A 17,295-nucleotide genomic window follows, 5' to 3' on the forward strand; every position below is an offset into this window, starting at 1 on the left:
GTCTCATTGATCCATCTAATGTTGACAGTGGGATGTTAAAGTCTCCCATTATTATTGTGTGGGAGTCTAAGTCTCTTTGTAGGTCACTCAGGACTTGCTTTATGAATCTGGGTGCTCCTGTATTGCGTGCATATATATTTAGGATAGTTAGCTCTTCTTGTTGAATTGATCCCTTTACCATTATGTAATGGCCTTCTTTGTCTCTTTTGATCTTAGTTGATTTAAAGTCTGTTTTTTCAGAGACTAGGGTTGCAACACCTGCCTTTTTTTGTTTTCCACTTGCTTGGTAGATCTTCCTTCATCCCTTTATTTTGAGCCTATGTGTGTCTCTTCATGTGAGATGGGTTTCCTGAATACAGCACACTGATGGGTCTTGACTCTTTATCCAATTTGCCAGTCTGTGTCTTTTATTTGGAGCATTTAGCCCATTTACATTTAAGGTTAATATTGTTATGTGTGAATTCGATCCTGTCATTATGATGTTAGCTGGTTATTTTGCTCGTTAGTTGATGCAGTTTCTTCCTAGGCTTGACGGTCTTTACAATTTGGCATGTTTTTGCAGTGGCTGGTACTGGTTGTTCCTTTCCACGTTTAGTGCTTCCTTCAGTAGCTCTTTTAGGACAGGCCTGGTGGTGACAAAATCTCTCAGCATTTGCTTGTCTGTAAAGTATTTTATTTCTCCTTCACTTATGAAGCTTAGTTTGGCTGGATATGAAATTCTGGGTTGAAAATTCTTTTCTTTAAGAATGTTGAATATTGGCCCCCACTCTCTTCTGGCTTGTAGAGTTTCTGCCGAGAGATCAGCTGTTAGTCTGATGGGCTTCCCTTTGTGGGTAACCTGACCTTTCTCTCTGGCTGCCCTTAACATTTTTTCCTTCATTTCAACTTTGGTGAATCTGACAATTATGTGTCTTGCAATTGCTCTTCTCGAGGAGTATTTTTGTGGCATTCTCTGTATTTCCTGCATTTGAATGTTGGCCTGCCTTGCTAGATTGGGGAAGTTCTCCTGGATAATATCCTGCAGAGTGTTTTCCAATTTGGTTCCATTCTCCCCATCACTTTCAGGTACACCAATCAGACGTAGATTTGGTCTTTTCACATAGTCCCATATTTCTTGGAAGCTTTGTTCATTACTTTTTATTCTTTTTTCTCTAAACTTCTCTTCTCACTTCATTTCATTCATTTCGTCTTCCATCACTGGTACCCTTTCTTCCAGTTGATCACATCGGCTACTGAGGCTTGTGCATTCGTCACGTAGTTCTCGTGCCTTGGTTTTCAGCTCCATTTGGTCCTTTAAGGACTTCTCTGCATTGGTTATTCTAGTTAGCCATTTGTCTAATTTTTTTTCAAGCGTTTTAACTTCTTTGCCATTGGTTCGAACTTCCTCCTTTAGCTCAGAGCAGTTTGATCTTCTGAAGCCTTCTCTCAACTCGTCAAAGTCATTCTCCATCCAGCTTTGTTCCGTTGCTGGTGAGGAGCTGCGTTCCTTTGGAGGAGGAGAGGCACTCTGATTTTTAGTTTCTGGTTTTTCTGCTCTGTTTTTTTCCCATCTTTGTGGTTTTATCTACCTTTGGTCTTTGATGATGGTGACGTACAGATGGGTTTTTGGTGTGGATGTCCTTTCTGTTTGTTAATTTTCCTTCTAACAGTCAGGACCCTCAGCTGCAGGTCTGTTGGAGTTTGCTGGACGTCCACTCCAGACCCTGTTTGCCTGGGTATCAGCAGCAGTGGCTGCAGAACAGCGGATATTGGAGAACCGCAAATGCTGCTGCCTGATCCTTCCTCTGGAAGTTTTGTCTCAGAGGTGCACCCGGTCGTGTGAAGTGTCAGTCCGCCCCTACTGGGGGGTGCCTCCCAGTTAGGCTACTCAGGGGTCAGGGACCCACTTGAGGAGGCAGTCTGCCTGTTCTCAGATCTCAAGCTGCGTGCTGGGAGAACGACTACTCTCTTCAAAGCTGTCAGACAGGGACATTTAAGTCTGCAGAGGTTACTGCTGCCTTTTGTTTTTCTGTGCCCTGCCCCCAGAGGTGGAGCCTGCAGAGTCAGGCAGGCCTCCTTGAGCTGTGTTGGGCTCCACCCAGTTTGAGTTTCCCGGCCGCTTTGTTCACCTACTCAAGCCTCAGCAATGGCGGGTGACCCTCAGCCAGTCTCACTGCCACCTTGCAGTTTGATCTCAGACTGCTGTGCTAGCAATGAGCGAGGCTCCGTGGGCATAGGACCCTCCAAGCCATGTGCGGGATATCATCTCCTGGTGTGCCATTTGTTAAGCCCATTGGAAAAGCGCAGTATTAGGGTGGGAGTGACCCGATTTTCCAGGTGCCATCTGTCACCCCTTTCTTTGACTAGGAAAGGGAATTCCCTGACCCCTTGTGCTTCCCAGGTGAGGTGATGCCTCGCCCTGCTTCGGCTCATGCATGGTGTGCTGCACCCACTGTCCACCCACTGTCCAGCACTCCCCAGTGAGATGAACCCGGTACCTCAGTTGGAAATGCAGAAATCACCCGTCTTCTGCATCGCTTACACTGGGAGCTGTAGACTGGAGCTGCTGCTATTCGGCCATCTTGGCTCCACCTCCACAGAGTTTTAATGTCATGGGAAAATTCTATTGACATGGAGTTAAGTTTTTAAAGCAGTATAAATAGGATAGCTGAACGTGTGGTGCATACCTGTAATCTCAGCTACTCAGGAGCCTGAGGCAGGAGGACCCTGGAGTTCAAGACCAGCCTTGGCAACACAGTAAGACCCTCTCTCACAAAAATAAAAAAAAAATAGTATACACTATTTTATCTCAGGTATAAAAGAAAAAAAATAGATGAAAAATACAGTGGGTAGTAACTTCATAGACAGTTTTCATCAACCTCTTTATCATTTTCTCAGATTTCTACAATGGGCATGCAGCACCATGATGGCTGGGGAGGAAAAAACTAAAAATCAAAAAGTCAAAAATTAAAACAAAAGCTGGTTTTATTGATCGATAACTGCACATTTTTGGTTGGAGGTGCCAGCTCTTGACAAATTTGCAGCCCTCTCACTCTCGATATTGGAGCTTCTTCCTCCTGTGCTGTCTTCTCTGCCTGGGGAAATTTGTGTCCCTCAGCTAGGCCACCCAGGGGAATCACATGATGATCCTGAACATTCCATCCCATCAGGCTGTGCACAGGACTGGCTGCATCTGAGATCAAACGATGTTCAAAGAAAGTTCAGACTCCAGCACTCCAGTTAGGGCAAGCCTCTTAGAAGGTGAGCATCTTGATACCTGTTTGGAAGGAGGGAACACTGGTTGCAGGAAATTCAGGTGAGCACTTTTGAAAGAGGTGGTGTATAGACTCCAAAGCATCTTCCTCCTACTTTCTTAAATTTTTTTGTTTTGTGTGGTTGGGTTTTTGTGTTTTGAATGGGGGGTTGTTTTTCGGTTTTTTTGAGATGGAGTCTCGCTTTGTCACCCAGGCTGGAGTGCAGTGGTACGATCTCAGCTCACTGCAACCTCTGCCTCCTGGGTTCAAGCAGTTCTCCTGCCTTAGCCTCCCAAGTAGCTGGGATTACAGGTGGGTGCTACCACACCTGGCTAATTTTTGTATTTTTAGTAGAGACAAGGTTTCACTACATTGGCCAGGCTGTTCTTGAACTCCTGACCTCAAGTGATCTGCCCACTTCAGCCTCCCAAAGTGCTAGGATTACAGGCGTGAGCCACCACATCTGGCCCTGTGTGTTTGTTTTTTGAGACAGGGTCTCACTATGTTGTCCAGGCTGGTCTCGAACTCCTGAGCTCAAGCAATCCTCCTCCCTTGGCCTTCCCAGTAATTGGCTTTTAAACATTTGATGGAGGGTGCTGGTGAGCAAAACTTGACAGTTATGAAACAGGAAACCAGCAGGAAAAGGACCTGCCCAAACTTGGAGGAGAAGGTAGTGCCAGGGAAGAAGGGATGGCACTGAGCTTAGTCTGCAACCCAGAATTTGTGACAATTGCACAACACACCTTCTTGTCATTCCTGTCAGTTTTATTCATTCCCCTCCCTCCCTTCCATTCCTTTCCCAGTCTTTAATCCCCCTGTTCCTTCCCTTCTCCTACTCCCTTAATCACTTACAGTCCCACTCCCAGGAGGAAGGGGTACAGGAAACTGCATTTCTCCTCCTGAAGGTCACTGTGTGCAGCTGAAGCCACTTAGTCCACAGGAAGGAAGGCCAGCTGGTAGGAGTTCAGATGGCAGTTACAGCCACCAGGGGACAGCTTTGGCATCCTCCCCCTTCAGGGCTCTCCTGAGAGGGAGGAGCAGTGCCCACCCTAGGGAGGGCTGAGCTTTATCACACTCTCTGAGGGCTCTCTGGGTCCTGCCTCATCAGCTCTGATGGTGGAAGGGTTGACAGGGGGCAGCAAGGATGGTTTTGTCCTGTGGCACCTCACCCTGCAGTGTCCACTCCCTCCTACCCCCAGCCCTTCCTGCGTTGCCTCCTGTTCCCTGTGATCCTCCCTCGGTGGAGTGCTGATGTGATGGAGTGGCCCTTCCTTGGAGACTCCCCACAACAATCCAAGTCCCCAACACTCTCCAGTCAGGGAAGACTGAAGCTACAACAAGTACTGGCACTGATCTTTATGACTCTGGTTCAGGCTAGGCATGGTGGCTCACGTCTGTAATCCTAGCACTTTGGGAGGCCGAGGCAGGTGGATCATTTGAGGTCAGGAGTTCAAGACCAGCCTGGCCAACATGGCAAAACCCCATCTCTAATAAAATACAAAAATTAGCTGGGCATGATGGCATGCACCTGTTGTCCCAGCTATTCAGGTGGCTGAGGCAGGAGATTCTCCTGAACATGGGAGGTAGAGATTGCAGTGAGCTGAGACCACACCACTGCACTCCAGCCTGGGCGACAGAGCAAGACTCCATTTCAAAAACAAAAAACAAAAAAAAAAGTCTCTGGTCCTTTCCAGCTACATCCAAACATCCAACCCCACCCCAGTGCCCAGAGAAGGGAGGAGGTGGGGACTAAGCCCAGCAGGGCCCACTTGTGCCCAATACCTTTCCCCACACTGTCCTACTGCCTCTCCTCACCTTCTGCCCCACCCTCACTCTGCATGACTGAATGACTTAATTCAAATTGCATTTATTTGCTCATTTCTAATCACATCCTAGGATCTCATGCTCTCTTGATGGTAAATAAAAGTGAACAGAAAATGTCTTCTAATGACCTGGTAAATCAAGTTTATACCTTTCCCAAATCAGGGTCAATTTGCTCTAAATCTAGTCAAGTCAGAACCCAGCATTAGTAGGTGGCCTGACCACATGGCCCCTTCCCCCAGTCTCTTAAGGCATAGTGAGTCACTCACAGAGGCCAGCTTAGCCCTTCATGAGTCAGTATCTCCTGTTTATGTACAGAGTCATTACTTTCTCTATAGGAAAAAAAGGAGGTGGTGGTGGAGGTGCTTGTCTATAGATGGACTGGGCATTGTAATTTGAAAAGCATTGAGAAAAGTCCCTATCTCCAAAGACATTATCAGCCTTACATAATATCTGAAAACCTATCATTTGAGACATTTCTCAGAGCAATGATCCTTTATAAAATATGGGATGAGGCCAGAAGAGCCATTTTACTATGTGACAGTCAGTACAACTCAGTGGCTAGGAATCAGGATCTGGATCGAGTTCCACTTCTGGTATGGCTGAGTAAACGCTTACTGTACTGAGCTTCCTGCCAATAACAACTATAAACTCAGGGGTTGGGAGAGGACAAAATCTATCTGAAGGCCCTGGAGAGTATACAACAGCAAGCAGGCTCCAGGGGGAAGTTAACACTTGGAAGAAAGGGTTAGTAGGAGGTTATTCTCCTGTTTTTACCACTTTTGGCCTGATGGTCAGCTGCAGTCACTGTCCTGAGGGGCAGCTAAAACTGAGAAGAAACTCACCATCTTTCTGGCCTGAAGAACTGGCAGACAGAGTTTGAGGGCAACCCCAGCTGCTAGAAAGTGAGGGAGAATCCTCGAAGGGAGAGAGCCAGAGAAAGAAAATCCCAAATTCCATGTATAAAGTCTGCCCCAATTTTTGCCTGACCCCCAAACACCCATGTACAGCAGAGATTGTAAGCACCCTATCTAAGGGTGAAAGAACAAAAAACAGATATGAGGGGCCACTCAGAAAAAAACAGAATTTGCAGTTTGAACCATAACAAGTTAATTTCTTATTAAAATGAAAAATTCAAAACTCTTTGAAAGAATACAACTGAATCCAGTCTCCACAATATGACATTCACAACATCCAGAGTACAATCCAAAATTTCTTGACATATTGAGAGACAGGAAAATGTGATGTATTCTCAAGAGTAAATATAATAGGCAAAAGTCAAGCTCAAGATGACACAGATATTGAAATTAATAGAAATTTATTTTAAAATGGCAATTCTTACTATACTAAATGACATAAGGAAAAATGTGCTTATAATGATTAAAACATAGTTAGTATCATCACCTAAATAGAGACGCCTAAAATTATAATCAAATGGAAATTCTATAACTAAAAAATACAGTATCTAATTTTAAAAAATTAACTGGATGGGGCTTAACATAATTTTTTAAAACAGATGAAAGAGTAGGTGAATCTAAAGAGAGATCAACAGAAAATATCCAATCTGAAAGACAGAGATAAAAATGATAGTACCTAAAGGGTGGTATTGAAAGGTCTAATATACCTACAATTGAACTCCTAGAAGAACAGAGGAAATGGGGTGGAAAAAAATTATTTGAATAAATAATGGCCAAAAAGTCCCCAAATTTGGCAAAAGACATAAATTTACAAATCTAAGAAGCTCAGCAAATCCCAATCAAGTTAAATAAAAGAAAAACATGCCTGGGCACATTAGAGTCAAATGAATGGTAAAGTGTCAAAAGCATGCAGAGAAAAACAGCACATTACACAGAGGAGAATAATGAGTCAAATGACTGTTGATTTCTTATATCAGAAACAATGGAGGCCAACACAGTGAACCAACATTCTCAAAGCACTAAAAGCAATATCTATCAAATATGAAGCAGAATAAAGACTTTCCAAATAAAAGAAAACTAAGAGAATTTATCACTAGCAGACCTTTATTATAAGAAATGCTAAAGAAAGTTCTTTATCTGAAGATAAATGATATCAAATGAAAATATGGATCTTTAGACATGAAGAACATCAAAACTAGCAAATAGAAAAAACTGCTTTTCCAGCCTAATTCCTTTCCAATATATATCACTATTCAAGGCAAAAATTATGACCTTGCATTGTAGGATGCATAATGTATATAAATGTCATATGGTAATCATAACACAAAGGAAATGCTGGGGGCAGGTATAAGAGGACCTATACGATTGCAAGGTTTGCATATTTTATGCAAAGTGGGACAATGTAAACTCAAATCAGATTATAAAAAGTTAAGAATGTATATCGTGATTCTTAGAGCGGACATCGGGTAAAAAATACAATAATATATAGAAAAAACATTAATATGTAAATTAAACTGGAATTCTAAAACATGTCCAAATAATAATTTCTAAAAGGCACTAAATGCAATATGGTACCCTAGATTGGCTCCTGAAACAGGAAAAAAGGGTTATTTGTGAAGAAACAAAGAAATCTGAATAAAGTCTGGCACTTAATTAATAGTAGTGTACCAATGTTAGTTTCTTAGTTGTGATGAATGTACCGTGATAATGTAAGATGTTAACTTCAGCAGAAACTGGGTGAGAGGTATACAGGAACTCTCTGTACTATTTTTGCAACTTTTATGTAAATCTAAAATTTAAACTAAATAAAGAGCTTCTGTAAAAAAAAAAAAAAAAAGACAAGAAAGAAGTAACAGAAGAACAAAAATCAGAGGGGCAAAAAAGAAAACAAATAAAATGGTGTATCAAAATATAATCAGAATAATATTAAATGTTAATAGGCAAAAATTTCCAATTAGCTAAAAAAAAAGAAATAGCAGAGCTTGTTGTAATGACTTAAAAACAAAAGTAAGATTTAAAGATATGCTGTGAATGGGACCCACTTTGAATATAATTATACAGATAGAGTGAAAGTAAATAGATGCAAAAGTATATGCAATGCCATGCCAGAAAAAGCCAGATCATTCAAGACAGAAGTATTGCCAAAGATTAGGAGGGATATTTCACAATGATTAAAATGTCATTGGGAAAACATAACAGTCTTGTATGTGCATGTGCCTAACAACAGCACTTTAAAATATATAAAACAAAAATTGATAGAGCTAAAGGAAGAAATAGACAATTCTACAACCATAGATTTTTGTAGAGTTTTGAAGATTTTAGCATCCTTCTCTCAGCATTTGATAGAAAAATTAAGATAAAAATTCAGGAAACATAGATGATCTGAATAATGCTACCAACTACCTTTTTTATTTATAAAATGGAAATAAACTCACTGTTTGAAATTGGTATAAAGATTAAACAAGCAAATAGTTTAGCCCAGTCTGGGCACACTGTAAATCCACTATACTTACTGGTTATTATTAGCGACTTATCTGGGAGGGGAAAATTTATCAGCTCAATAGTATCCCATTGCCAGGGATTAATTTGCCAAATTAGCTAGTTTGGGGGTAGTGAAAAGCAGATACTTCAAGAGCTGAATATAAAGGAAAACTATTTTTACCATAAATTAATATATTCAGATAACAGAAAAATGAAAACAGTGTAAAAGAATATAAAGATAAGGGGATCATGGTGGGCGGGAGGCAGGAGTAGATTGCAGTTCTGACTCAGACGGACAGAGCAGCATGTGGAGGCTTGCATCATGAATTTTTGCTCCAGAATGACTGCAGGAATAAACCAGGAAACCTCACAGGACCCACAGACCCTCTGAAGGAAGCAGATTGCCTGGGAGACACAACAAATACTGTGAGTGCCCAAACTGTACAAGTGGGAAAGGGACATTGTCTGCCCCTGAACACACCTCCCCACCCCCACACCCCAACTGGGGAAACTGAAGGTCTAGAATACAGGAGAAGACTAATACAGGAGAAGACTCTGACCTTACCTGAAGCCGAGTCAATTTAGAGAGCCTAGCAAAATACAGGGGCAGAGGAAGCAATGAGGAAAGACCTGTGAGCTCACTGGGTCCCCTAGCAAACCATTTCTGCCTGGCCTCACGGGATCCTTCAGAAGGGCAGCCAGAGGCACTGGGAAAAGGCCACAGAGAGAAGGACATCTTCAGCTGAACTTTGAAACAATTTGAACTGGTGGAGAACTCTCCTGGTCAGAACTCAGGGGAGGGCATGAATCTGGTGTGCAGACTCCACAGGCAGGGGAAGAAGGAAAGACATACTTGCTACTGCAGCTGGGAGGCGGGTATCGTGGGGCAAGTTCTCAGCCCTGCTCGCCCATTGCCTAGAAACAGACTCAGTGCTATTGGCAGGCGGGGGGCAGGGGGCACAGTGAAAGTGAGACCAGCCCTTCGGATTATGTGGGAGCTGGGTGAGACCTGTAACTGCTGGCTTTCCTGCACTGCTCTGACAACCTGCATGACACAGTAAAGACATCTATAATCCTTGTAGGAACATAACTCCATTGACCTGGGAGCCTCATCCCCATCCCCCACAGCAGATGCAGCAAGACCTGCCCAAGGAGAGTCTGTGCTTAGACATGCCTAGCCCTGCCCCCACACAATGGTCCTTCCCTACCCACCCTGGTAATTGAAGACAAAGGGCATATACTCTTGGGAGTTCTAGGGCCCTACCCACCACCTATTCTTCCCCATACTACTGCAGCTGATGCTCTCTGGAAAGCGCCACCTCCTGGCAGGAGGCCAACCAGCACAAAAATACTACATTAAACCACCAAAGCTAAGAACCCTCACAGAGTCCATTTCACCTCCCTGCCACCTCCACTAGAACAGGTGCTGGTATCCACAGCTGAGAGACCCACAGATGGTTCACATCACAGGACTCTGTGCAGAAAACTCCCAATACCAGCCCAGAGCCTGGTAGACTTACCGGGTGGCAAGGTCCTAAAGAGAGAAAACAATCACTACAGCTCGGCTCTCAGGAAGCCACATCCATAGGAAAAGGGAGAGAATTCTACATCAAGGGAACACCCTGTGGGACAAAAAAAATCTGAACAACAGACTTCAGCCGTAGACCTTCCCTCTGACAGAACCTACCCAAATGAGAAGGAACCAGAAAACCAACTCTGGTAATATGGCAAAACAAGGTTAATACCTCCAAAAAAATCACACTAGCTCACCAGCAATGGATTCAAACCAAGAGATCCCTGATTTACCTGAAAAAGAATTCAGGAGGTTAGTTATTAAGCTAATTAAGGAGGCACTAGAGAAAGGCAAAGCCCAACGTAAGGAAATCAAAAAAATGATACAAGAAGTGAAGGGAGAAATAGTCAATGAAATAGATAACATAAATAAAAAACAATAGAAACTTCAGGAAACAATGGACACACTTATAGAAATGCAAAATGCTCTGGAAAGTCTCAGCAATAGAATCGAACAAGTAGAAGAAAGAAATTCAGAGCTTGAAGACAAGGTCTTCAAATTAACCCAATCTAACAAAGACAAAGAAAAAAGATAAGAAAATATGAACAAAGCCTCCAAGCAGTCTGGGATTATATTAAATGACCAAACCTAGAATAATCAGTGTTCCTGAGGAAGAACAGACATTTGAAAGTTTGGAAAACCTATTTGGGGGAATAATCAAGGAAAACTTCCCCAGACTTGCTAGAGATCTAGACATCCAAATAAAAGAAACACAAAAAACACCTGGGAAATTCATCACAAAAAGATCATACCTATGCACGTTGTCAACAGGTTATCTAAAGTTAAGACAAAGGAAAGAATCTTAAGAGCTGTGAGATAAAGGCACTAGGTAACCTATAAAGGAAAACCTATCAGATTAACAGCAGATTTCTCAGCGGAAATCTTATACGCTAGAAGGGATTGGGGGCCTATCTTCAGCCTCCTCAAACAAAACAATTATCAACCAACAATTTTGTATCCAGTGAAACCAAGCTTCATATACAAAGAAAAGATAGTCTTTTTCAAACAAATACTGAGAGAATTTGCCATTACCAAGCCACCACTACAAGAACTGCTAAAAGAAGTTCTAAACCTTGAAACAAATCTTGGAAACACATCAAAACATATTTTGATATTTAAAGCATAAATATCACAGGACCTATAAAACAAAAATACAATTAAAAAATAAAAACAAAAAAACAAGGTATACAGGCAACAAATAGCCGATGAATGGAATGCTACCTGATATGTCAATACTAACATTGAGTGTAAATGGCCTAAATGTTCCACTTAAAAGACACAGAATTGCAGAGTAGATAAGAATTCACCAACCACTATCTGCTGCCTTCAGGAGGCTCACCTAACACATAAGGACTCACATAAACTTAAGGTAAAGGGGTGGAAAAAGACATTTCATGCAAATTGACACCAAAAGTGAGCAGGAGTAGCTATTCAAACAAACTTTAAAGTGACAGCAGTTTAAAAAGACAGAAGGACATTATTTAATGATAAAACGCCTCGTCCAACAGGAAAATATCACAATCCTAAAAATACATATGCATCTAACACTGGAGCTCCCAAATTTATAAAACAATTACTAGACCTAAAAAGTGAGATAGACAGCAACACAATAATAGTGGGGGACTTCAATACTACACTGACAGGATTAGAGAGGTCATCAAGGCAGAAAGTCAACAAAAAAAAATTGAATTAAACTATACCCTAGAACAAATGGAATTAACAGATATATACAGAACATTCCATCTAACAACTGCAGACTATACATTCTATTCAACAGCACATGGAAATTTCTCCAAGATAGACCATATGATAGGCCACAGAATGAGCCTCAATAAAGTTAAGAAAATGGAAATTATATCAAGCATTCTCTAAGACCACAGTGGAATAAAACTGGAAATCAACTCCAAAAGGAACCTTCAAAACCATGCAAATACATGGAAATTAAATAACCTGTTCCTGAATGATCATTGGGTCAGAAATGAAATCAAGATGAAAATTAAAAAGTTCTTCAAACTAAATGACAATAGTGACACAACCTATCAAAACCTCTGCAATACAGCAAAGGTGGTGCTAAGAGGAAAGTTCATAGCCCTAAATGCCTATATCAAAAAGTCTGAAAGAGCACAAACAGATAATCTAAGTTCACACCTCGAGGAACTAGAGAAACAAGAACAAACCAAACCCAAACCCAAAAGAAGAAAGGAAATAACCAAGATTAGAGCAGAACCAAATGAAATTGAAACAAAAAAATACATAAAATAAATGAAACAAAAGCCTGGTTCTTTAAAAAGATAAATAAAATTAATAGACTATTAGCAAAGTTAACCAAGAAAAGGAGAAAATCCAAATAAGCTCAATAAGAAATGAAATGGGAGATATTATAACTGAAACCACAGAAATACAAAAGATCATTCAAGGATACTATGAACATCTTTATGTGCATAAACTAGAAAACCTAGAAGAGATGGATAAATTCTTAGAAAGGTACAACTCTCCTAGCTTAAATCAGGAAGAATTAAACACCCTGCACAGACCAATATCAAGCAGTGAGATTGAGATGGTAATTTAAAAATTACCAACAAAAAAAGGCCAGGACCAGACGGATTCACAGCAGAATTCTACCAGACATTCAAAAAAGAATTGGTACCAATCCTATTGACACTATTCTACAAGATGGAGAAAGAAGGAACCCTTCCTAAGTCATTCTATGAAGCTAGCATCATCCTAATACCACAACCAGGAAAGGACAAAAACAAAAAAGAAAACTACAGACCAATATCCCCAACGAACATGGATGCTAAAATCTTTAACAAAATACTAGCTAACCAAAGCCAACAACATATCAAAAAGATAATCCGGCCGGGCTCAGTAGCTCATGCTTGTAATCCCAGCACTTTGGGAGACCCAGGTGGGTGGATCACCCAAGGCTAGCCTGGCAAACATGGCAAAACCCCGTCTCTACTAAAAATACAAAAACTAGCCAGTCATTGTGTGGCGCATGCCTGTAATCCCAGCTACTCGGGAAGCTGAGACAGGAGAATCACTTGAACCTGGGAGGCGGAGGTTGCAGTGTGCCGAAATAGTGCAACTGCACCCCAGCCTAGGTGACAGAGTGGGACTCTGTCTAACAACAACAACAAAAAAGATAATACTCGATGATCCATGATCGAGTGGATTTCATAGCAGGGATGTAGGGATGGTTTAACATATGCAAGTCAATAAATGTGATACAACACATAAACAGAATTAAAAACAAAAATCACATGATCATCTCAATAGAGGCAGAAAAAGCATTTGACAAAATCCAGCATCCTTTTATAATTAAAACTCTCAGCAATATTGGCATACAAGAGACATACCTCAATGTAATAAAGGCCATCTATGACAAGCCCATAGCCAATATAATACTGAATGGGGAAAAGTTGAAAGCATTCCCTCTGAGAACTGGAACAAGATAAGGATGCCCACTCTCACCACTCCTCTTCAACATATTACTGGAAGTCCTAGCTAGAGCAGTCAGACAAGAGAAAGAAATAAAGGGCATCCAAATCAGTAAGGAGGAAGTCAAACTGTCACTTTGCTGATGATATGATTGTTTACCTAGAAAACCCTAACAATTCCTCTAGAAAGCTCCTAGAACTGATAAAAGAATTCAGCAGTTTCGAATTCTACCAGAGGTACAAGGAGGAGGTGGTACCATTTCTTCTGAAACTATTCCAATCAATAGAAAAAGAGGGAATCCTCCCTAACTCATTTTATGAGGCCAGCATCATCCTGATACCAAAGCCTGACAGAGATACAAAAAAAAAAAGAGAATTTTAGACCAATATCCCTGATGAACATTGATGCAAAAATCCTCAATAAAATACTGGCAAACCGAATCCAGCAGCTCATCAAAAAGCTTATCCACCATGATCAAGTGGACTTCATCCCTGAGATGCAAGGCTGGTTCAGCATATGCAAATCAATAAACGTAATCCAGCATATAAACAGAACCAAAGACAAAAACCACATGACTATCTCAATAGATGCAGAAAAGGCCTTTGACAAAATTCAACAACCTTCATGTTAAAAACTCTCAATAAATTGGGTATTGATGTGATGTATCTCAAAATAATAAGAGCTATTTATGACAAACCCACAGCCAATATCATACTGAGTGGGCAAAAACTGGAAGCATTCCCTTTGAAAACTGGCACAAGACAGGGATGCCCTCTCTCACCACTCCTATTCAACATAGTGTTGGAAGTTCTGGCCAGGGCAATTAGGCAGGAGAAAGAAATAAAGGGTATTCAATTAGGAAAAGAGGAAGTCAAATTGTTCCTGTTTGCAGATGACATGATTGTATATCTAGAAAACCCCAGTCTCTCAGCCCAAAATCTCCTTAAGCTGATAAGCAACTTCAGCAAAGTCTCAGGATACAAAATCGATCTGCAAAAATCACAAGCATTCTTATACACCAATAAGAGACAAACAGAGAGCAAAATCATGAGTGAACTCCCATTCGCCATTGCTTCACAGAGAATAAAATACCTAGGAATCCAACTTACAAGGGATATGAAGGACCTCTTCAAGGAGAACTACAAACCACTGCTCAACAAAACAAAAGAGGATACAAACAAATGGAAGAACATTCCATGCTCATGGATAGGAAGAATCAATATCGTGAAAATGGCCACACTGTCCAAGGTAATTTACAGATTCAATGCCATCCCCATCAAGCTGCCAATGACTTTCTTCACAGAATTGGAAAAAACTACTTTAAAGTTCTTATGGAAACAAAAAAAGGGCCCTCATTGCCAAGTCAATCCTAAGCCAAAAGAACAAAGCTGGAGGCATCACGCTACCTGACTTCAAACTATACTACAATGCTACAGTAAGCAAAACAGCATGATACTGGTACCAAAACAGAGATATAGGCCAATGGAACAGAACAGAGCCCTCAGAAATAATGCCGCATATCTACAACTATCTGATCTTTGACAAACCTGACAAAAACAAGCAATGGGGAAAGGATTCCCTATTTAATAAATGGTGATGGGAAAACTGGCTAGCCATATGTAGAAAGCTGAAACTGGATCCCTTCCTTACACCTTATGCAAAAATTAATTCAAGATGGATTAAAGACGTAAAAGTTAGACCTAAAACCATAAAAACCCTAGAAGAAAACCTAGGCAATACCATTCAGGACATAGGCATGGGCAAGGACTTCAGGTCTAAAACACCAAAAGCAATGGCAACAAAAGCCAAAACTGACAAGTGGGATCTAATTAAACTAAAGAGCTTCTGCACAGCAAAAGAAACTACCATCAGAGTGAACAGGCAACCTACAAAATGGGAGAAAATGTTTGCAATCTACTCATCTGACAAAGGGCTAATATACAGAATCTACAATGAACTCGAACAAATTTACAAGAAAAAAACAACCCCATCAAAAAGTGGGCAAAGGATATGAACAGACACTTCTCAAAAGAAGACATTTATGCAGCCTAAAGACACATGAAAAAATGCTCATCATGACTGACCATCAAAGAAATGCAAATCAAAACCACAATGAGATACCATCTCACACCAGTTAGAATGGCGATCATTAAAAAGTCAGGAAACAACAGGTGCTGGAGAGGATGTGGAGAAATAGGAAGACTTTTACACTGTTGGTAGGACTGTAAACTAGTTCAACCATTGTGGAAGTCAGTGTGGCGATTTCTCAAGGATCTAGAACTAGAAATGCCATTTGACCCAGCTGTCCCATTACTGGGTATATACCCAAAGGATTATAAATCATGCTGCTATAAAGACACATGCTCATGTATGTTTATTGCAGCACTATTCACAATAGCAAAGACTTGGAACCAACCCAAATGTCCAACAATGATAGACTGGATTAAGAAAATGTGGCACATATACACCATGAAATACTATGCAGCCATAAAAAGGATGAGTTCAGGTCCTTTGTAGGGACGTGGATGAAGGTGGAAACCATCATTCTCAGCAAACTCTCGCAAGGACAAAAAACCAAACACTGCATGTTCTCACTTATAGGTGGGAATTGAACAATGAGAACACCTGGACACAGGAAGGAGAACATCACACACTGGGGCCTGTCATGGGGTGGGTGGAGGGGGAGGGATAGCATTAGGAGATATACCTAATGTAAATGACGAGTTAATGGGTGCAGCACACCAACATGGTGCATGTATACATATGTAACAAACCTGCACGTTGTGCTGATGTACCCTAGAACTTAAAGTATAATAATTTAAAAATTTTTTTTAAATAAAATTATCCAATAAAATTTAAAAATTTGAAAAAAAATCATCAATATATGTTAAAACTAGGGAGTAAAAATTTGAAATGGGAGAGGTTATCTACATAGTCTCTGAGTATCTCCCCACAGATTACTTAATAACTGTAAAGGGAGAAATTATAATTATATACCAAAGGAACCTGGAAGACATCACCTTAACCAAATAATCAAAATCAACATCACCAATAACAAGCCAGACAGATACCATGTGTTTCCTGATGCGAGGCACTGAAAAGGACACACAACATCACTTTTATGGTATTCCAGAGGGGACAGGTAACAACACTAATCATGAGGAAAGACGAGACAAACCCAGTTGAAGGGCATTCTGCAAGACAACTAGCTTGTACTCTTCCAAAATGTTAATTCACGAGAGATAAAGGCTCGAGAGATGTTCTAGATTAAAGAAGACTAAAGAGACTACATAACAAAATGCAACATGGGATCAGTTTGATCCTGAATTGGATCTTGAGATAAGAAGTAAAAATTCCTCTAAAGAACACCATGGGACAGTTGGCAGATTTTGTATATGGAATGCAAATTATGTAATAATGCATACATGTTAAATTCTGTAAATTTGATAACTATACAGTTATTACCTAAGAGAAAGTTAGACCCTGAAATATTTAGGGATAAAGAGAAAAGTGCATGATATCTGTGACTCATCAAAGAATCATAAAGTGTTAGAGGTTGAAGGGTCCCTAGAGAGTCAGTAGGCCATACCCTACTTTCTTGAAACGATGTGACCAAAATCCTGAGAAATTGAATTATCTGCCTAAGACCACACATCCAGCCAGGAGTTGAGCCCAAGACTCTCTGGCCAGATGTTTACAGTGAGTGCATGATATTGGTTGTTCTTGTTCATCATGGGTCAATGCTGAAATACACTGTTATCCATTAACTACAAGCCAATATACACCCCCACAGCTTTGACCCAGCTTCTGCTAATGCAAAGGTCCCTGA

The sequence above is a fragment of the Pan troglodytes genome, chromosome 17 (genome assembly GCF_028858775.2).
Source record: "Pan troglodytes isolate AG18354 chromosome 17, NHGRI_mPanTro3-v2.0_pri, whole genome shotgun sequence".
NCBI classification, from domain to species: Eukaryota; Metazoa; Chordata; class Mammalia; order Primates; family Hominidae; genus Pan; species Pan troglodytes.